General features: G+C 37.0%; 1 protein-coding gene across 1 annotated transcript in view; it reads left to right on the top strand.

Annotated features, from left to right (window-relative positions):
• Lrp1b (LDL receptor related protein 1B) overlaps positions 1-22,130 on the top strand; it is a 1,617,914-nt gene that overhangs the window by 825,764 nt on the left and 770,020 nt on the right. The gene's annotated exons all lie outside the window — the stretch shown is intronic.

The raw sequence follows: 22,130 nt of genomic DNA, 5'->3' as shown, positions 1-22,130 counted from the left end.
CTCATTCCAGGCAGTTCAATAAGATTTTTGTAATATTTGCCGGCGGTGGTGGCGCACGCCTTTAATCCCAGCACTCGGGAGGCAGAGCCAGGTGGATCTCTGTGAGTTCGAGGCCAGCCTGGACTACCAAGTGAGTTCCAGGAAAGGTGCAAAGCTACACAGAGAAACCCTGTCTCGAAAAACAAAAAAAAACAAAAAAAACAAAACAAAACAAAAAAAAAGATTTTTGTAATATTCAGGAATAAATATTTTTGTTTGTTTGTTTTGTTTTGTTTTGGAGGCAGGGTTTCTCTTTGTAGCCCTGGCTGTCCTGAAAGTCACTCTGTAGCCCAGGCTGGCCTCAAACTGAGAGATCTACCTGCCTCTGCCTCCCAAGTGCTGGGATGAAAGGTGTGCACCACCATCACCCAGCTAAAAATAAATATTTTTAACTTCTTTCAGAGGTATGAGTATTTATTGAAGTTTGAGAACCATTAATTTAAGAGGGTGGCATTCTCAGAGTTGAGCATATTGAAGAATCTTCCAGTAAACATCTGCATTGTCTCTGCATCGAACAATAACAACAACAACAAAACAAGTCTTTTTCAGCTTCAAACAAACTAAACTTATCTGGGAAAAGGACACCTCAATGAAGGAACTGCTTCCATTCATTCCAATGATGAATTGGCCTACAGACAAATTGGGGGCAGGGCATTTTCTTAAGTAATGGTTAATGTGGGAGGGCTCAGCCTGCTATGGATGATCCCATCCCTGAGCAGGTCGTCCTGGGTTGTATATAAAAGTAGATTGATCAAGTCATGGGAAGCAAGCCAGTAAGTCCAGTCCTCCACGGCCTTTACTTTAGTTCCTGCCTCCTGATTCCTGCTTGAGCTCTTGCTCTACTTTCCTTCAGTGGCAGACTCTAACTTCTGAATTGGAATAAACCGTCTCCTCTATGAGTCTTTTGATCAGTGGGGTTGTGACAGAAACAGAAAACAAAAGTAGAACATCATGAAAAATGGAATGTTGTGTATCTTTCTGAGTATCTCTTACATAGGTCAGATGGTCTTAGATGGAGACAAATTACATTTTTAATTCCAAGTTAGTGTTGATCCTTATATTAGTAAGCCAAAGACAATACTTTTGAAACTCTGAGTTAAGAAACTTACATGTATGTTTGATTTTGTCTTACATTTGCATCATGGCAAATTTTATTAATTTCAGAACATGGATCCAATGTTTTTGTAGAAGCTTTCTACTTATGTAGTCTTTCCATCCCCTATTCAGCAGTGTTTCCTTAGCCTTAGGCATAAAGTTTGTGTTATAAATGTACTAATTGTGGCCAGGCAGCCCATGTTGTTGTTCTGTCATTTTTGACCAATTGTGGTTCTCTGTAGAAGCCTCGATATGCTGAAAAAATAAGCAACTTTAAGGAGGGGTGACATCTACAATTATCAGAAGGTATAAGTATTCAAAACACAGTTGGAAATATTATTGGTTGATGAAAGTGACAATAGCAGGTTTTCCTTAGGGGTCTGTGATTTCTCCAGTTGGTAGTTTTGGACAATTATAGTACCAGGAATGACTGTCCACCTATTGGTTGGTGTTGGGTCCAATTAGGCAGTTTCTGGGTATCTCCAAGATGAAGGTGCCATTAGTGCACCATTGGGGGAATTGTGTTGGGCTCATCAGTGTTGTAGTTCATGGCTGGGTGGGACTATTGGTTTTATTTCTCCCTTGGCAGATTGCCTTGCACCTTCTTTTACTATGAGAGCTAGTCATGAGGGAGGAGGATTCCAGGTCACTTCCAGCTCAATTGTTCCAAGTCATGTGTACAAAATGTGTGATGTTTTCAGCAAAAAGGATTTACCTGCAAATTCTAGGGGTATCTAGGGGCAATGACAGTAGCCTATATTGATTTGGCATTCTCTTGGACCCTCCCCACAACAAAGGGAAGAGAGGTTTCCAATACTTGGTCTTTGGAGTTCTGTTAGATATTCTATGGCTCTTAGCATGAACATTATCACTCAAAAGGTATGACCCCATTTAACATACATTAATATGCACATATAATGTATATACATGTATACACATATATGTGTGTATTTTTCTTAATCTTAAAAATGTTTTCCTGTGTCTTTTTTAGCTGTTTGTTCTTCTCCCACTTCCTCTGTATTACATTCCTCCTACATCCTCAGTTAGACTCCTCAATTTCTCCATTTCTCTCTTCATAACACTAGAGTGCTACTATTCCCTACTCTGCATCTCTGTCTTGCTTTGCTGTGGGATGTCATTCTGTATGCTGTGAATGTGTGTTGCTCTGATTGGTTGATAAATAAAATGCTGATTGGCCAGTAGCCAGGCAGGAAGTATAGGCGGGATAAGCAGACAAGGAGAATTCTGGAAGAGGAAGGCTGAGTCAGGAGTCACCAGTCAGACACAGAGGAAGCAAGATGACAAGGCAGAACTGAGAAAACGTACCAAGCCATGTGGCTAAACATAGATAAGAATTATGAGTTAACTTAAGTGTAAGAGCTAGTCAGTAATAAGCCTGAGCAAATGGTCAAGCAGTTATAATTAATATAAGCCTCTGTGTGCTTACTTGGGGGATGCGAGTGGGAGAGATGTGTCCCAACTGCTGGCTGGCTGGGACACATGAAAACTTCTACTACATTTCTTCTTTCCCTCATGGTACATTTCTGTTTTTCAGGATTAGGGTACTTCAGGTTACATAGTCAAATACATAGATTCAGAGCTAGCATCTACAAATAAAAGAGAATACGTAGTGTTTGTCATTCTGGGTCTGGGTCACCTCATTCTATATAATATTATCTAGTTACATCCATTTGGTAAACAATTTGTGTTTCATTTTTCTTTATAGCTACATGCTATTCCATTGTGTATAAGTACCATACTGTTATTGTCCATTCATCAGTTAAAGGATAGTGGCTGGTTTCCATTTATTTGCAATTGTGAAAAGAGGGGAAATGAGCTAAACAAGTATTTTTTGTAGTAAGATATCAAGTCCTTAGGGCATATGGCAAGGAGTGGTATAGGTAGGTCATGTGGTAGCATTTGGAGAATTCTCTACACTGATTTCCACAAGGTCTGTACCAGTTTGAAATCTCACCAGTAGAGAATGGAGGTATCACTTTCTGACATCATCAACAGCATTTGTTATCAGTTGTTTTCTCAATTTTAGCCATTCTGATTGAAGTGAAATGAAATCTCAAAGTAGGTTACTTTGCATTTTTTTGATTGCTTAAGATTTTGGACACTTTAAAATAAATTTTCTGAACTAGTCTTATATCTTCTCTTGAGAATTCTCTATTTAGATTTGCTGCTGATTTTTTTAAAATTGGGTAATTGCTTTGTGAATTCTTTGTTTATTGAGTTCTTCATATACTTTGAGTATTAATTCTCTATTGGATACATAGGTGGCAAAGATTCTCTCCTATTGGGATTTAACCTTCACTTGAGTGTTTGCTTAAATGCACAGAAGAATTCAAATTTTACGAGTTCCCGTTTGTTAATTGTTGGGCTTAATCCCTGAGTAAATAGAGCCCATTTACAAAATCCTTTCCTATACCTGTACCTTGTGCTATTTCCTATGTTTTCTTTTAGCACTTTCATGATTTCAGGTTTCACACTGAGGTATTTGATACATTTCGAGTTGACTTTGTTTATAGAAACAGATACACATCTAATTTTATTATTTTACATGTGGATGTTCAGTTTTTCCCATACCACATCACTTCTACCAATCCACGATGAAGGGAGATCGTTCCATCTTCTAGTGTCTTCCACAGTCTCTTCCATCAGAGATTTAAATTTTTCATTGTAGAGGGCTCCTAATGTTAATGGAGATGTTTCCATAAACTATTTCTCAGCAGCATTCTAGAATTCATTGATAGCAGCTTTATCAATATCTGGAATCTTGAGTTCTTCGTTATTTAAAATGTCTAAGCACAAACCAGGTTTGCTAGTGCACAACTAGAACTGTAACATTTGGTAGGAAGAGACAGGAAGATCACAAATTCAGTTCCAGCCTGAATTATAGTGAGATCCCGTCTCCAAAATGAAACAAAACTAATAAAGTAAAATAAATAAAGGCCCGAGGACATTGTTAAAGTGCTTAATATGTGTGCACAAAACTCCCAGTTTCATTTCTAGTACCACATAAAACTGTACATAATGCAGCATGCCTGAAAACTTTGTGAGGTGTAGGTAAGACGATTAACATTAATACTCATCCTCAAATCAATACCAGGTTTGATGTTTGCATGGGCTATGTAAGACACTGAAAATATAAAAAACAATAACAAAAAATATCTAAACTTTATTAAATAAAATAGACTGCCTGTCATCATGGCACATCCCTTTAATCCTTGCAGAGGCAGAGGCAGAGGCAAGGTGGGTCAATGTGTGTTTCAGATCAGCCCGTTCTACATAGTGAGGTTTAGGCAGCCAGGGTACATAGTGCAACCTTCTTTCCAGATAGATAGATAGATAGATAGATAGATAGATAGATAGATAGATAGACAGATAATCAAATAAAGAAACTATATTGGCCCTTTGAGTACTTGAGTACTTAAAGTGTGTTTCCGAAGTATTTTAGTTTTATGTTGACAGTCTGATTCTCCCTTTTCCATTCATTTCAGGGTATGTTCTGAGTGTCATCCTCTCTACTCCACACCATCCTACTGTATCAACTTAGCCTCTTTGTAGCTCTTTAGATTTGAACTCGTCACTCAGTACATCAGGCTGCCTGAAAGTACAATGTAATTCAATACAAATATCATAAACTTACATAAAACATTATGACATGTTTCTGTGAATGTTTTTTACTTTATTGAGCAGTTCAAATGTGAACCTTATATATAATAGTATCATGTCAAAATTTCTAATGGTTGGTCACAGCTGGAAATTAAAATATATATACTAGGCATATTTTAAGGCCTTAACCAAATCACAGAAATACATTTGTGAATTGTTTTATAAAGAATCAATTATATAATTCTGTGGAAAATCCAATCTAATAATTGAAATTATGTCACTATAGTATTGATCCAACTACTATTTTCATGATATATCCTTACCCAAAAATTATATCTGCAAAAAATTAAGTTCATTCAGAATGAAGTTTTTTTATTACTATAGTTAATGATCACATAGTTTGCTTAAATATTGAAGAAAAAATTATTTTAATGAATTTACCTAATGTGGTCATCAGAGATTTATATAAACTTCATCTCTCCATGTTACTGGAGAAAAGTGGAGAGTCTTTGAGAGCAATGGAGGCTGCCTCCTCTCCAATGTGCCTAACTTGAGAAATAAGGTGCATTCAAATGTCACCAGAGTCACCAGACTCCCAAACCAGTGGTTTCTGGGTTCTGTCTCACAAATTCAAGAATGAAATTTGTGGGACCTGTAAGGCAAGGGTGAGTTTGGGGTGAGAGTTTAAGCCGCAGCATGAAGAGCTTCTGTGTAGCACAACAGGATGCAGGGAACTGGTGTTCAGGATGCTACTGGTCAATTGCTGTTTTAGTGTTAACACAGCCACAATTGGGTGACACCCTGGGGAGCAAGCTTGTCAGTTCACAAGGGAAAATCATTCTCACATAGTGTCCAGGCAGGGGATGGAATAAACAGTGGAGAGTGAACAGAAAGCTAAAGCAGGAAGCTGAGCTCATTTTGGAATTCCTGGCTTTTAGTCAGAAGAAAACCATGGATTCCAGCTTCCAGCCAAGGAATGAATGGAGAACTGTAGCATTCTTGGTCTCTATCCTGAACTTCCTGACCAATTTCTAGCTCCTGTTATTTTTCTCCCATTTTAAACTTTTAACAAGAATATTGGTCATTTTTTCCATTCTCAAAATTTACTATTCTATTAATCCCATATTCTATTAATCATAAAAATCATTTTCAATATACCAAGATTTTAAAAATATGTTACATCTTTTTGTTTGGCAGTTAGTATCAATAAGAAGATTAACTTGTTCCACTTAGGAACTTTCTTTTCTTCTTTTTGTCTATCAGATTTTTAGTTTTCTTTCTGATCCGCAATTTGACAATAATTATCGTTATTAAAATTATGGAACCCAAAGAAATCAGGAGGTTGCTTTTACCTGTGTGTTATGAAGTCATGTGCTTCATACCCTAGGCTGCTGCCTCCTTCTCTTGTAGTTTTCTTTGCTCTGTGAGTTTTTATTTAAACGCTTTTAAGATTTTTTTTTTGCTTAAAAATGGTAGTTAGTCTTTTGCTAAATTGTATGTTTTGTTATTCTCCTAGATATTTTATTATTTTCATTTATTTGTTTACCTATTGTTACAACTCTCTCATTGACTTAGAAAGCCCAGTGTGCAGAAGAGCGAGCCCAGTGGGAGAGGGACTGAGACTAGATTCTGAAAGGTAATTATGGAAAGCAGCAATTGATGCTTTAGTCCAATTCTATCTTACCAAACTCCCCTCAGGTACCTGCCTTGAGGAGATTTCTATCAGGGTCCAGAACAGATGCTACAAGCAGCTAAGGATACTAATCTGAAGGATGTTCAATGAATCTAAGCACACTGAGCTCGTTAGTCCATTCACTTTGTTCTTCTAAGTCAATTCTATCTACACAGTTTCTTTTTTGTTCTCATACTTACTCCTCTGGGTCCCTCCTGCTCTCAATCCCTTCTGCTGTTCTCTCATATCTATCTAGTCCTTTCCATCTCCGGCCTCATCTTTGTTCTTCTAAATTCATTCCTTCTAGTGTCCTCAGAGAACCAGTATATGTACACAGGCAGTAATTCTTTGGCAAAGCAGATTGAGGCTTGAAGTTTTCAGGGTCACAGAGAGAGGTGATAAGGATCCACACATAAAGCAATAAATGTCAGCTTCTAATTACAACTCAAAAGGGGAGTGACTAAAGGAGAGTTCTCTGGTAAGGTCAACTAAAGGCTATGATCATTTAGGGAATCTAGGAATAGCACCTGGCTGAGGAGGAATTAAAACTTAATTTGCACAAGAAAGAAGCTTGGCACCTATCACCTGCCAGGCCTTGATGGCAATCTCCTTGGGTCAGTGGGAAGTAACCGCCTTAACTCAGTAACTAGCAAGTGGCTAAAAACATCATCCCAGGAATGTGAGCAGTACATCTCTTAAGTTAGGGTCTTATGTAAATACCCCGGGGTGAAGGTAAGGAGTTGAGGATTTAATTGTTAGTGGTTCTTTTCTCTCTATGAGGAAGATGAGCCAATGTTTATTTCTCTGCATTTGTCCTTGGAAAAGGGTATCTTTGCTGAAATACTTTTGTCTGGAGAATGGCCCTGGCCAGATTTATGTTAATAAAAAAATAAACACAGTTGGGGACAGCTATCTAATTACCCCAAATGTAAAAGGGAAGTTGTACCCAAGATTGAGATGCAATCGTGAGATTACATGTACACATAACATGGAAATGCATGGTAAATAGGGAGAATCATAGCTGTTATTGCACAAGAAGTTTATAAGAGACAGCCAGTTCATTCAAAAGGCAGTAATTCCATAATGCCTTGTGTGATGGTTTCCTCTAACCGAACCCTTAGTTCTGATAGGTTGACCTTCGGAACTCTAGCTGTCACTGCTGTGTACTCCAGTGGACATTTGTTACCAACAGTTCTCAATGCTATCTTTCCCACATGTTCTGCACAATGCTCAGCATCATGCACAGTGCTTGCTGCAGTGAGCTCCCCACACTCTTTTATGCCTGTTCTCCCCAAAAGATTCCTGTCCAGTGGGTTTTGGGATTAGTCCAAGTATCTTCTCTGGGTTAGGGGTCAATTCATGTGGTTTCTAGCCTGAATAGCTTAAAGTCTGTGATTTCTGCATGCCATACAAATTTAATTTGTTAAGATGAAACCTAGATATCCACACAAAAAATCAGCACAAACATGATGGCTTTTCTCTACAGAGACTGGGGATCTTTCATAGTTGGATGATTGTGCTAGACCTATAGGTTTCTGCCAGCACTCTCATATTGAAATTGACTTTTCAATCTCGAGAGGCTACAGGGTCAGAAGTCTTACATCCCAAAGAGTTTAATATACATTCGGGCTTTGAGCAACACTTTCCCAACAGCTATTTTTGAGTCCTCCCTCAAGGTGCTTCTTACACAAACAAGAAGTGCAGGCCAGAAATGACTCAGCCAAGGATGCCCTTGAAATTCCTGTAAGAGTAAAACATCAGTGGCTAGAGAATGTCTCAGAGGTTAAGGGCACTTGCTTGTGGAGAAAGAGTTTATCTCCACTTTCATCTTTCAGTCCATCATGACAGGAAGTCAGGGCAGGAGCTCAAGAAGAACCAGATGCAGGAGATGAGGCAGATCCATGGATGAGTGCTGCTTACTTGCTTGCTCCTCTTGACTTGCTCTGCCTGCTTTCTTAAACAACCTGGGAACATATGCCCAGGAGTGGCACTTCCCATAGTGGGCTGATCCTTCTCATATGAAGGAAAAGGCTTTGCTGACTTCCCATGGTAGTCCTTACCCTTTCAAGGGAGGGGATGGGGGTTGGCGGGGCGGGGGCAGGGGTGGGAAGACGACTAGAGGGGGAGCAGGAGGAAGGATGAGAGAGGGATGTGTGGTTGCTATGTAAAATAAATTTTAAAAAAGTCTTAAGAAAAAGAAAAAGAAAATGTCCTTTGTTCTTTAACACAGGAAGCCTGATGTAGGCACTTTCTCAATTAAGTTTCCATTTCCCAAATTTTAGCTTGTGTCAAATTGACAAAAACAACACCAACATCAAATAAACCAGCAGGTACACTTCCATAAATATTTCTCAAAGTCTTTGTTTCTCTTAATATTAAATTTATTATGTTAAAAGCTCTCACATTGAAACCCTTTATTGATTCAGGAAATTGCAGTTTTGTCTTGTGGAAACAAATCTTGAAAATAGGCTCTGTTCATATTTAACTCAGATGTATCCAGTGTGTTTCTGTCAATGTAGTTTGTCATCAATGCCAGAGTCTTTCTTTTGAGTAGGTCTTAATATACTGCTTCTCTTCTAAGCAGTATTTTTACATGGCTTTATTAATTTTGAACCTCTGTGGCTCATCATGTAGGTAAAACAATGACTTCCAGGACTTTGTTTTCTCTGGTCAGCCTGCCTACCTGCCTTTACCTGCCCCCACCTTTTAAGATGGGTCTCTCTATGGAGCCTCTATCTATATACATGGTGATAGCCCCAGCTGGCCCAGACTCACTATGTAGACCAGGCTGGAGTCAAATTCAAAGAGATCTCCCTGCCTTTGCCTCTAGAGTGCTGGGATTAAAGCTTTGTGCTACCACACCTGCTTCCAAACATAATATTTTTAGGGGCCAGTTTGATTTTAAATGGTTCCCAAGCATAGTGCCTAGGTCCCTTTTGCAGCAGCTGAGTAGCATTAACCCCCTATTCCCTTCAGTCATTAGAGATGTCACCACTGCTGACTACAAAACAAAATTGTTCTTCCCACCTCACATTCCAAGAGCAAGGGCTCCAAATTTTGGCATCTCGTGTACCAGACAAGCTGTACTGTTGCAACTTTCTAGTTCTAGCTCATTTCATGAGTGAAAGTCTTCCAGAACTTGAGCATATCTGAAAGCAGTGGAATCAAACCCCCTCTGAAAGTTATGGAGCCAGGATCTGACTTCTTTTAATTGCCTTGCAAGGCTTCAAGGGCAGATTCGATCTCCTCCCCAGAACTACTTTCTTAGGATATGAGCTGAAATTATATTAAGTCTAGCACTGTGCCTGGGGAAAGTGAAAGAACAAAGTTTCTGCCCTGAGAGGTTAGAACAAAGACCTAGGGGGACCCTCAGTAAGTAGAAAATGCACATCTATCTCATATGATCAATTGTGAACAGAAAGGGGTAGTCACTGTACCTTACTCATTTTACTATCAAAATGACAGCCATCTTTAGCTCTCAGGCAAGTTTTCATGTTGGTACTTCCAATTTTTAAAATAAAAATTATAAAAATTTGAAATAAGCTATAAAAATAGATTAACTATTAAGTTTTAAAGTTATGCATTTCTCTTCATTTCTTCCTCACTAGAATATCTATGTAACCCAAAAGTTTTAAAGTTCCAAATAAACTACAAGCATAGAACATATTATACACATTTATAGAAAGTAACATTACATTGTCATACTAATGTAAAACTGGTTATATCTGGGTATTTCAAAAATCAATGATAAAACTCTATTAATAAAATAAGAAAGGGAATGTGTGGAACACCGAATATTTCAAACAGGTATTTCAAATTGCATGTAACTGCAAAAGTTAATTAGTGTTGTATTTGTTAATGATAAGCTTCATAAATTTATTTCAAAATATTTGTAGATTCAAGAATATATATCAATCATTTATGATTTTCTTCTGTTCAGATAAAGATGTTATTTAATTGTGATATGAAGTAAAGTCTGTAATTATTCTTTTTTTGGAATCTATTGTGACTTATTTCTTCACTAGAGAATAGTAGTTTTATGAAATTCCTTCATGAATACAAGAAATATATACACTTTTATTTGGTACATATAAATTTCTTCTGATGGGTAGGCAGACTGATGAATAGATGAACAGGAATATATTGATCTATCTTATTAATTTTATTTTACATTTTATGCATTCTTATTTGTATTTTGCTATCATAAAGATAACTTTGAAGAAAACTAATTTCTATGAAATATATTTACTTTTCTATATAAAGAAAAATAATAAAAAAATAACCTGGGCTGAGGGGATGGCTGAGTGGATAGGATCACTTTCTGGACAAGCATGAAGACCTGAGATAGTATTCCCGCACCTTCAGCCACATATACATGTAATCCCAGAGCTGTGGAGGGTGGAGATAGGAAGATCACTGGGACATGGTGGCTGCCTGCCCAGCTGCAGGCGCGGTGACAAACTCTATTTCAAAGGAGTACAGCAGAGTAATGGAGCAGCACATGTGTATATCTTCTCTGGAATTCAGACATGCACACACAGGTACACTGTGTGCATGTGTTCTCTCTCTCTTTCTCTTTCACACACACACACACACACACACACACACACACACACACACTCATTTACAAAACCTTACTTGTTGTTCTCATGAGGACTGAACAGGAAATACATGCACTTCCAATATCAAAACTAGTATTTAGGGAAACTGTCACACCTCCATTGTAAGCTAGTTAATAGCACTATTTTTTCTTCTGTTCTCTGATTTCATTACTAGGTTAATATCTATACTAATATTTTTCCCTAAGTCAATTTAAAATGACCTCTTCAAGTCCTTGCCAGGCCGCACTGTGCATGCTAAGTGAAGTGGTACATTCCTTATCCCAGTGCTTGGGAGGAATAGCTGGGAAGATAACTGCCAATTCCAGGTAACCCTAGTCTACATAGTAACTTCCAACTACCATGGACTCAAGAGAGGCTCTATCCCAAAAAATATAACAAACAATTGAATGAATGAATGCCTTATGTACCTAAGTCTGCCCAATAGTGATCAACACCCAGAGTTTGATCCCTTTCACAAGCATTGATCCATAATATATTTACATAAAAATTTTCAGAATGATTGAGTTGATGGTCTATCTATGAATATTGCAGTGGCGATGTATATCTATCATTTCATAAGTCAATTGTCACAGATTGGGTACAGTGCAGGTTTGAAGCTCTAATTGATGTCTATCTTTTGTAATGAAACTTTACAAATAAGGAATAGTGCTGTGTTCTATAATTGTTCACCCAGTTGTCTTGAGCAAGCCATCATGCATGATGGGGGTTAGCACTACTGCCTTCCTGTAGATTGGACCCCTAAAAATATAAGGTTTTATTATTTTTAATTGTGTATGTGTGTACATGTATCCGCATGTGGGTACATGTGAATGCAGGCCCCAAGGAGACCAGAGGCATTGGATTACAGGCATTGGAGCTGGAGTTACAGGCAGGTGTGAGCCACTTAGTGTGATTCTGGCAAAACTCAGTTCCTTCATAAGAAAAGCTTGTGCTCTTAACCACTGAACCACCTCTCTAGCTTCCATGGAACCATTTTTCTTAGCAGACCAGCTTTAATCATTCTCATGCACACTTGTTTTTTTTTTTTTTTTTTTTGGTTTTTCGAGACAGAGTTTCTCTATGTAGCTTTGTGCCTTTCCTGGAACTCACTTGGTAGTCCAGGCTGGCCTTGAACTCACAGAGATCCACCTGGCTCTGCCTCCCGAGTGCTGGGATTAAAGGCGTGTGCCACCACCGTCCAGCTCTCATGCACACTTGTGCGAACTAATTTGCAGCCAGATTTGGATAGTGTGAGGATCCATAATAGCTTGTTGGGAACTTTTATGTTGAATTTCTATGTGAAGGGAAAGTTCTAGAGCTAGAATGGATAAGAGTGAGACCTGTGAAGCCATGTACAAAGCTGAAGATGAAGGTCTAGAAAGTAAGTGTATGGGGCTCAGGGTTCAATCCTTAACACACCTCAACTCAAACAGGAACAGAATACATTTTATAATCATAACTGTGTCTGGGTTCAGTACTGGCACTGTAAAGAAAGCAGTTACCTGTTTTGTGAAGTGAAGAATGGTCTCTTAGATGTGTCATTCACTCCTTCTTCTAAGTACCTTACTCTCACTGGGTCATCCATCCCCTCAGACTTGGGAACACTGCTTCTAGTCTGGCTGTGAACGTCCCTACGTTGGGCTGCCATGTAAATGGTATTTCAAGTATGTGCAGCCGTGCCTGGCTTGCTTGCTTTCCCTGTGTATGGAAAGAAATGGAAACACCTGAACAGAGTAAGAGCAGAATTGTGATCTGAGCTTCCCAATAAACCATAGATCACAGATCCAGGAGTCCCTTCTCACACCCTTTGCTCCAAGAAGCCCTTATGTGCTCTGAAGTCCATTTTCTCTAAAAAGGTCCCTATGTGCTCTAAAGTCTCTTTGCTCTAAAAAGTCCCAAATTTTTAGATTAGCAACAATGAAACTCATAATAAAGCATGCTGGGTAATGGATTTCTTCTGCCTACACACAGCTACAATGAATTGTTGCTGTGTTAGGATTAGTATGAGAAAATAATATGACCTAATGTTGTACAACTTATTAATTTTAATTGTTATTTAATTTCAAAGGATGTTATCTCACAATACAAAGTTTTCACTCTTTTTCTCTTGGAGAATGTGATATATGCACACACACACACACACACACACACACACACACACACACACACACGCACACACGCACGCGCATGCACTCACCAAAGATGAAAATTTCCAGAAATATAGCCTTACACCACATGACAAAATTAATTTATATGAGATAATCAATCCTCATACATTTTTGCTTTAATATGAATGTATATGAGATAATAATCATTTATCTGTCACATTTTATTGATTTTTTTAACCTTTACTGTAACTAATTTCTTAGAATTACAAATATGACTATATTGTTTACTGGCTTTAGAGTTGAACTGAGCATGGATTTGTTTTAATACCAATCATTGTTGCTTCCAGGAAGAAGTGTTACTTTTAGATATGATCTCATTCTTTATGATCTCATTCTTTAGGTTTGAAAATGTTTATTTCACTGAAATGTGAATAAATAATAATAATAATAATAATAGTAATAAATGTTGATAGTAGTAGTAATAACAACACATGAACAGGCCCTAAGATTTCAATTTTCATGTCCCAAGTTTTGATGCATCAATATTCACTCATATGCAGAAGTTGCCATCAACAAAGCTAAGCTTTGCTTACAGTTGGCACACTGATTCACTGCAGTCTTTACATTTCACAGAAAATGTATATGACTTTATACATTCATGTTCTGTTCCATCCATTTACCTAGGACTTCAAATTCATACATTTATTTCCCCCCAAACTCCTCCAACATAATTGTTCTCCAAGCTTTTCAGGGATTTTGTTTTCCTTAGATGGGCAAAACACCGTTATTAGCATATCTAAGCAGCTCCCATACCACTGTCCTGATACTTTCTTCTTGCATTCAGTCTCAGGCATTTCTTGGTTTTTTTTGGTTTGTTTTTGTTTTTGTTTGTTTGTTTGTTTTTCTGTCTCCTTTACCTCTCTTCAACTTTCCATTTGCTTTGAGAAAGGGAGTGAATTACTTTCTAAAAGCTCACACCCCTTTACTGGAGGAAGTAGATTTGTTTCTTCTGATTTAATACTGTGAAATCTTTGCAAGTCAAATCCAATTCATGAATTGATTTTTGCTATTCTTGCCTTTCTGCTGGTTTTCGTCTGTGAGCTGACTACTGTTCTTCCTGAATCTTAATTAATATATACATGGAGGAAGTATTTTGATATGACTTTTTCCATATTTTTCTCTACCATGGTTTTGGAACTTTCAGTTTTATTGCCGCGACACTTTATCTCTTTTATTTCTTTTTATTCTTCACTGTGTAGATATGCTGATCTCTTTAGCTCGTTCAATTAAATCATTCTCTCTCTCTCTCTCTCTTTTTTTTTTTTTTTTTTAGTTTTTCGAGACAGGGTTTCTCTGTGTAGCTTTGCACCTTTCCTGGAACTCACTCTGTAGACCAGGCTGGCCTTGAACTCACAAAGATCCGCCTGCCTCTGCCTCCCAGTGCTGGGATTAAAGGCGTGCGCCACCACCGCCCGGCTCTCATTTTTAAAGTTTATTCTTTCAGGCCGGGCGGTGGTGGCGCACGCCTTTAATCCCAGCACTCGGGAGGCAGAGCCAGGCGGATCTCTGTGAGTTCGAGGCCAGCCTGGACTACCAAGTGAGTCCCAGGAAAGGCGCAAAGCTACACAGAGAAACCCTGTCTCAAAAAAAAACCAAAAAAAAAAAAAAATTTCACATATACATTGAAATATTATCCAACTCCCTATTTTCCTCTTGCCAATCCCCCATATCTTCCTACATGACTCCCTCCCAACTTCAGGTATTATTCTTTATTTAAATGTATCAGACTACAGCATTGTCTATTCATTTGAAGTAGCTCTGCTTGAACTATTATTTCTCAATATGAAAAAAGAGGGGTGGAAACTAAGAGCAAATGGTTTAGGCATAGATGGGGATAGGAAGTGAATTAACTAAAACTGAGAAGGTGGGAAAAAGCCTTAAATGTATGAAAAAGCTACTTTCAAAATATAATCCAACCTTTCAATATACTAAAATCTAATTTAGCTCATTCTTTCAACTTGTATTTTCAAAAGTTTATTTTCATTTTTAAATATCCTAATTGTTTTCTTTTCATGTTACCCTTTTTTTTTTCTTTGGGGGGGTGGTTGGAGTTTTGATTTTTGGAGACAGGGTTTCTCTGTATAGCTTTGAAGCCTGTCCTGGAACTTACTCTGTAGACCAGGCTGGCCTTGAACTCAAAGAGATCCCCCTGCCTCTGCTTCTCAAGGGCTGGGATTAAAGGCGTGTGCCACCACCCCCCGGCTGCCTTTATTTCTTAGAGTATTTATTTTTATCTTAACCATTTAAATAAATATGATCTGAATTTCTTATATTATTTATCTGATTTCAATTAGTAATCTTTACAAACATAGTTAATGTTTAAAGATCTGTTTTTTGTTAAGTCTGTTGAACTTTACTGACCAAAATGTTCATTACCTTTTCTATACTTTTATAAAAGTTATTGTTTTTGAATTTTGAATTTTGAGAACATGTATAGTTTGGTATTATTTTTGCACCTTTGTGGTGTTCCTATGTGGCTGTGTATAGCCTTATATTCTGTGAGCTCTCTGATACATTTTATTAAAATTTTATTAAAAGCCTTAGATTAACTTTTACCTAATTTTTTCACATGAGAATTTTTTTCAAGTTGTAAAGTAGGATTGTGAAATAATTAGATGGTTATTAATTTCCTGGAGAGACCTTTTTATTTCTTCACTCACAGTCTAGTTTTCTAAGCTGACATTGTTTATGCTAGGGGGCAATACTAATAATAAGCTAGGGTTACACCTTCAACATACTAGGTTCTTGCTGTTATCCACATTTTTTTTTTTGTTGTTGTTGTGTTTTTTTGTTTTTTTTTTTTTTTTTTCGAGACAGGGTTTCTCTGTGTAGCTTTGCGCCTTTCCAGGAACTCACTTGGTAGCCCAGGCTGGCCTCAAACTCACGGAGATCCGCCTGGCTCTGCCTCCCGAGTGCCGGGATTAAAGGCATGCACCACCACCGCCCGGCCGTTATCCACATCTTAAGCAGAATTAAAGTATTGTGTCCTATTCTATATTGACATTGATATTCAAACTTCTCCATTTATAGACAAAATATAATTTCTTATGTGCAAGCATCAAACAAATACACAGTTCACTCATTAATTGTTGAGCACCCTTTCCACTCTCTTCTACGTTTTACACTTTAGGAAACACATTAAAGTATCTGCTATTTATTTCTTTTGTGGCTGTTCTACTGCTAGAATAACTTACTGTTTTTCCTGAACTTTTGTTCGTTTTGTCTTTTACACACTCCCATGTACCTTCTTTTACTTCTAGGGTTCTGCCTTGTAAACACTGATTACTCTCTAAAGCCTATTCCATCACATGTAGAATTCCCCGCCCCCCGTTGAAATTCTTTCACTTTCTCCAAGTATTTATGTACTTTCACTTTAGTTTCTTCTGAGATCTGAGTCTTGTTTGATCTGGAATGTTCCAATGCCTTCCCTCATGTTGACCTGTTTTAACATGAATATTTCACTCACATTACCTTTATGTCACTTCTTTCAGAAGAATGTTAAAACTACCCAAAGTGACTCAAAGTTTCTGTGTTTCGCAGGAACACAGATTGTCCTTAGCTTTTGATAGGCACATTCTGACAACTGTATTCTGATTTGAAAACACTGTAACCCAGAAGTGCATGTCGTATGCTCGGCCTGCAGATCAACCACAACGTAGAGTAGGGCACCTGAAATGCACTCAGGACTCCTGTTAGCCTACAGCTGAACAAAATCATCTGAAGCTCACCTTCTAATGAACCGCTTTGTATCTCATATGACTTCTTAAATACTTGTATCTGAAAAGCCCTCTGGCAGCCCAAAGGCAGTGTCTGCTGCTTCCCCTGCAGACTGTCACTGCCTAGCACTGTTTGGACTGAATGAGAATGCTTCTGAACCTGGTATAATACTGAAGTGTCCCAGTCTAGCATATCATCTGCACCACCTTTATGCTACCAATTATTTGATAATTTTGAAGTCATGTGTTTAATCACTTTCCAAATATTTTTCCAACTAGATTTCCTGCAGCTTTTGTTTCCTGTGCCTAGGGTATTCATTCATTGATTCATTCATTGATTCATTCATTCATTCTTCACAATCTATGTCTATAACCCAGAACTCTATATGTAATAAAGCTCTAAATAAAAATCTTGAATAAATGGACTTTTGCAGTATTTCCTGTTTACTGTACACATTAATAATCTTGGGTCAGAGACATTAAGTAAGTACATAAGGCCACCCATTAATTACTCATAAGGCCAGGATCTCAATCCAGGATTGTCTTTGTACAAAACTTGTAGTGTTTATGAAAAGAGTTACACTTATGCCCTTATCACTCCCACTACCCAAAAAAGGAAGAAAGATAGAAAATAAAAAGAAAAGTAATAGGAAACATAAAATATTGCACTATACTTATACTACAATGTGTTTATATCATTGGATATTTTAAAATCTGACCTATGGAATAAATCAAATTAAAAATGTACCATGTGGTAACTATGTTAGCTCTAAATATTTAAATATGTGTATAACTTTAAAATGTATCTATTATGTCTGTCTTCTAGAAAACTGAATTTCACATATGTATTAACTATTCTCATTTTATTTAAGTCATTTATTTAATCTACATTAAACAGTACCAAATAGCAATTGGCCTCTAAGTAAAAAGCAGTTCATGCTACAAAGTACAAAGGCCACCCATGTAACAACTGCTTTGCATCACCAAATCATTTTATAGACATCATAAATATATAGCTAACCGGAGCAATCTAACGAAGAGGAATACTGAGATAACGAGACTGATGTCAAAGTGAAATAAAAGCAATAAAAATAAGTAATCTGTTCGATTTGAGTCCTGGTCCTTGGGAGCCACAGTTAGCAGTGATATCTGAAAAGTGTCTTCGGTAGTTACAATCCAACATGAGTAACTTTCAGAAGCACCATTTCACTTTTCATACCAACAGATAATTATATACATTATAGCAGGTAAAACTCAGATTTCAAACAAAAGACAGAATGAAGAATGTTAACATTTGATCTTGCCTAAATCTTCCTCTGCTGTGGTATCATTAAACATTCTTGGTAATGATTGTGGCAGTATAATGAAAAACTAAAGTGTTTTGATGTCATTCACATTAATTCCAAATTTCCTCTGCCCTTGCTGCTCTTGTGAAGTATCCTAAGGTGAGGTGTATTATTTAAGTCTCAGGATTCAGAAATGACAATTTTAGCCCTCCAGTTGCCAAGTATTAACAGTAAAGGTGGAACAATTGCAGTCTCCTTAACTTAAGGCATCACTTTTCTAAACCTGGATTCCCGTGATATTATTACTTTATCATCTAATTTCACACGAATATCTGTGTACTCCCACAGGCTTGGTCATAAAGGTCTGCTCCATCATTTAGACTATGGGCTACAGGATTTTGAGACTTCAACAAAAATTACTTCGCTAGATTTTTTTAGAGGGAAGGAAGGAAGGAAGGAGATACCTAGGTAAGAGGCAGAAAATAAACAAAAACACATCTGAAAATGATGTCCTTGGGAACCACTCCTAAACTGTATGCACTAGACAAATAGAAGCTCATTGAAAGAGAAATTGTAGCTGTTTACAGAATGGCATTCATATAACACGCTAGTAAAATTTAAGAAAAAGATAAAGTATACAAATTGAGCAAACTACCTGGAACAATAAAAAAAAAATTAGCAGCCCATTGATCCATAAACTGTTTTACACAGTTAAAGTAGTCATCAAGATAAAATACAGTTTTCTTTTCCTCACTGTAATTGGAACAGGATAAAATGTGAGTCATTTTGGTTTGTACTTTCTGTCTTTTACAGAATTAATCATTCAATGTTTCTAAATGTCCTACAATTTGCATTAAAAGATTTAAAGTCAAAGTATATTTGTATGAAGTCAAGAAAGCCATGTTTATTTATTTGTCAAAAATAAAAATTCATAACAATATTTTAATAAAATGTAATACAGAAGTGAACTAGAATATTTAGATACTAATTTCAAGTGTTAAAACTAATATGAAAGAGGGAAATATTAAATTCAAGAAGCTTTAGCTGTAATTCGTGTTTTAGGGTAAGGTGTGTACTGTAAAATGACACCATTTCTGTCTCTGTTGGGCACTAGTGGTAAGATAGAAAGAAATTAAGGATATGTGTTTTTCTACCCTCTGCCAAATGAAAGCCACTATATTTCATTTATTCCTCCTAAAATGGACTCAACATTAGACATATATCTCTCTCTCTCATTGAGCATGCACATGTGGGTAGAAGTTAAAATAATTTTAAGATTTAACATGGTAGTTCTTCCACTTATGATAGCCTCTATGTTCTGTGATGTAGGAATGATATCAGGAAGTTAAAATAATTTTAAGATTTAACATGGTACTTCTTCCACTTATGCTAGCCTCTATGTTCTGTGATATAGGAATGACATCAGGATTTGCTTATGTGTCAAACTTTTTAAGTTTTACTGCTTACTAGCCTTCAGGATGCTGTATTTACATCATGAAGTCAAGAAAGGCACATTTATTATACTTAATTCTTTTTCAAACATAAAAATGCATAAAAATATTCTAGCAAAACACATAAACAAAGGTGAACTCGATGATTTGGATACTCATTTCAAATGTTAAATTAATGTTAATATGAAAGTAGGAAAGGGAAACACACTGTAGTCACAGCCCTCAGGGGGCTGGGCAGAGGGATCATGAATTTGAGGCCATCATGAAACAATATACATTTTGTGTGTGTTCATGTTATGTGCTATGTGAGCAGAAGGTGTATGGATTTTCTAAGAAACTGAAGGTTGATTCAATTTTAGATTTATTCATTTATTTCTCAATTTTTTGAGGCAAGGTCTTCCCTCCCATCCTTGGCTGGCTTTGACTTCCTGATTCCCCTACCACAACATTTAAGTATTTGGGCTGTTGGCCTGTGTCAGCAGGTCTGACTTCCAGAGTTAGCTTTGAATCATATTTACCTCCTTTTTTTTTCTGCTGAAATCTCTTTTTCACCATATTCTTTGAATCATATTCATGTCCCTGTGTTTCTGGTTTTATGACAAGCATTCTCTCTCTCTCTCTCTCTCTCTCTCTCTCTCTCTCTCTCTCTCTCTCTCTCTCTCTCTCTCTCCCCCCCCCTGTTTCTCTCATTGAGCATGCACATGTGGGTACTTTTGTGGTGAAAAATGTGTACATGTATGTATGTATGAAGTGAGTGCGGGTGTCTGTGTGTGTGTGTGTGTGTGTGTGTGTGTGTGTGTGTGTGTGCGTTTAACTAAAGACAGCTTAGATCTTCATTTTTTGGAGACAGGTTCCTCACAGTTCTGGAATTCAACAAATAGATGAGGCCAGCTGACCAGCAAGCCCAGGAAACTTCTAATCTTAGTCTCACTTAGGGCTGGGATGACAAAAATTCCTTTATGCTAGGATTTCTATGTGTGAGCCCCAGGAAGCATCCTGTTCCTGCCTTAGCCAATGATGGAATTATAAAAGAAATTGGGAACCAAATACTAAAATAATGGAAATATTTGAGAACTCATGTCTGGTAAAAATCAGAAGTGTATTCATTTGCATATGGAAGCAATTTGTAATATAAAGAAAATAAAATACCAATTTGAATAAGTTAAGGATAAAAATTGAAATGATATAGAAAATTACTACTAAAATATGTTGGAACCAGCTTTAAGGAAGAGAATTCCAATGTTGGGAGACATTGGTGATCATGGGCACATGGGACTTTTCTGAGCCATAGATACCTTAGGGCCAAAGTAATTGCGATTTTCAGTGATTCTCAACTTTTAGAGCTGATAAATATAGTAGGTTTGCTTGTTTTTATAATTTTTCTCCAAATTAAGTAGTACTCAAAATTTCAAACTCAAAATTACAAGTAGATAGGTAGGTAACTACTAGATATGTAAACATTTAGCTAGATAAAAATAAAATAAAATAAAGCGGTTTTGCCACCCTTAGTGTAGCATGCTGAACCAGCATTTATTTTAGACATCTCTTTAAAAGTCCACGGAAAACTGATAACATTTGTAGTTTTTCTCTGTCAAATATTCTAAGACTTTAAGTAAGCTGTTTTAAAGAGAAAACATTAATATGACTCTACTCAAGTTTTCTTGAGATAACAGGCCTAATTTTGAGAAATCCACCAATCTTTAGGTGAATAATTTCCACCATCTATAAACAGGTACAGTACTGTTTTTCCCTGCAAAACACTCAGTTCAAACTTTTGTCTGAACTCCTCAGTACATTAATCTTTCTCTGGTTACTATTTTTTTAATTTTCATTATTATCCATTCTTATTAGGTTAGTATTAACTTCTGGAAATACTCAAATGTTAAAATGGCTAATTGTATTTTATATTTCATTTGCCTTTTATCATTATTTCTATTTATTATTATTATGTAAGGGATAAGAAAAGAGATCTTTTGATTTAAATGGTTTTAATTTAACATTTAACGGATTTAGCTTCATTTTAAAAACCTGAAATATTTTTCAGGAGTTTTGGTCACCTTGTTAGACTTGAATTGATAGTGTCAAAGTCTTTGTAAACATATGGTAGCAACTGCACTGACTTCATTAGTTGATAAATTAATTTCACCTTACACTGTTGGCATCCCTCAGAGGTCAGTGCTACCCTTGACAACCCTGTGTGGCTCTGTGTATTCAGAAAAGCCCAGCATGCTGGATATACAGAAGCAATATTTTGTGGCAGCACAGCAGAGCCCTGGTTGCTATCATTCACCAAGGCAAGGTTGGCCCTGAACATGTCTTTCAGGAACTATGAGAAATCCTAATGGCACTTCATGTGATGATTCTCCTAGGCTTGTGGTGGCTGGCTGTCCCTCCTTTCAGACACTGAAGTGTGGTCACCTCATGTCTTTAAGAACTTGCAATCACTGTGTTTGTTCTTCTCCTGTCTGCTCTGCCTTTGTA

This window comes from Peromyscus eremicus, chromosome 4, assembly GCF_949786415.1.
Source record: "Peromyscus eremicus chromosome 4, PerEre_H2_v1, whole genome shotgun sequence".
Classification (NCBI taxonomy): Eukaryota; Metazoa; Chordata; class Mammalia; order Rodentia; family Cricetidae; genus Peromyscus; species Peromyscus eremicus.
Note: the sequence above shows the minus strand (reverse complement) of the source record. Positions and strands in the feature narration are given on the sequence as shown.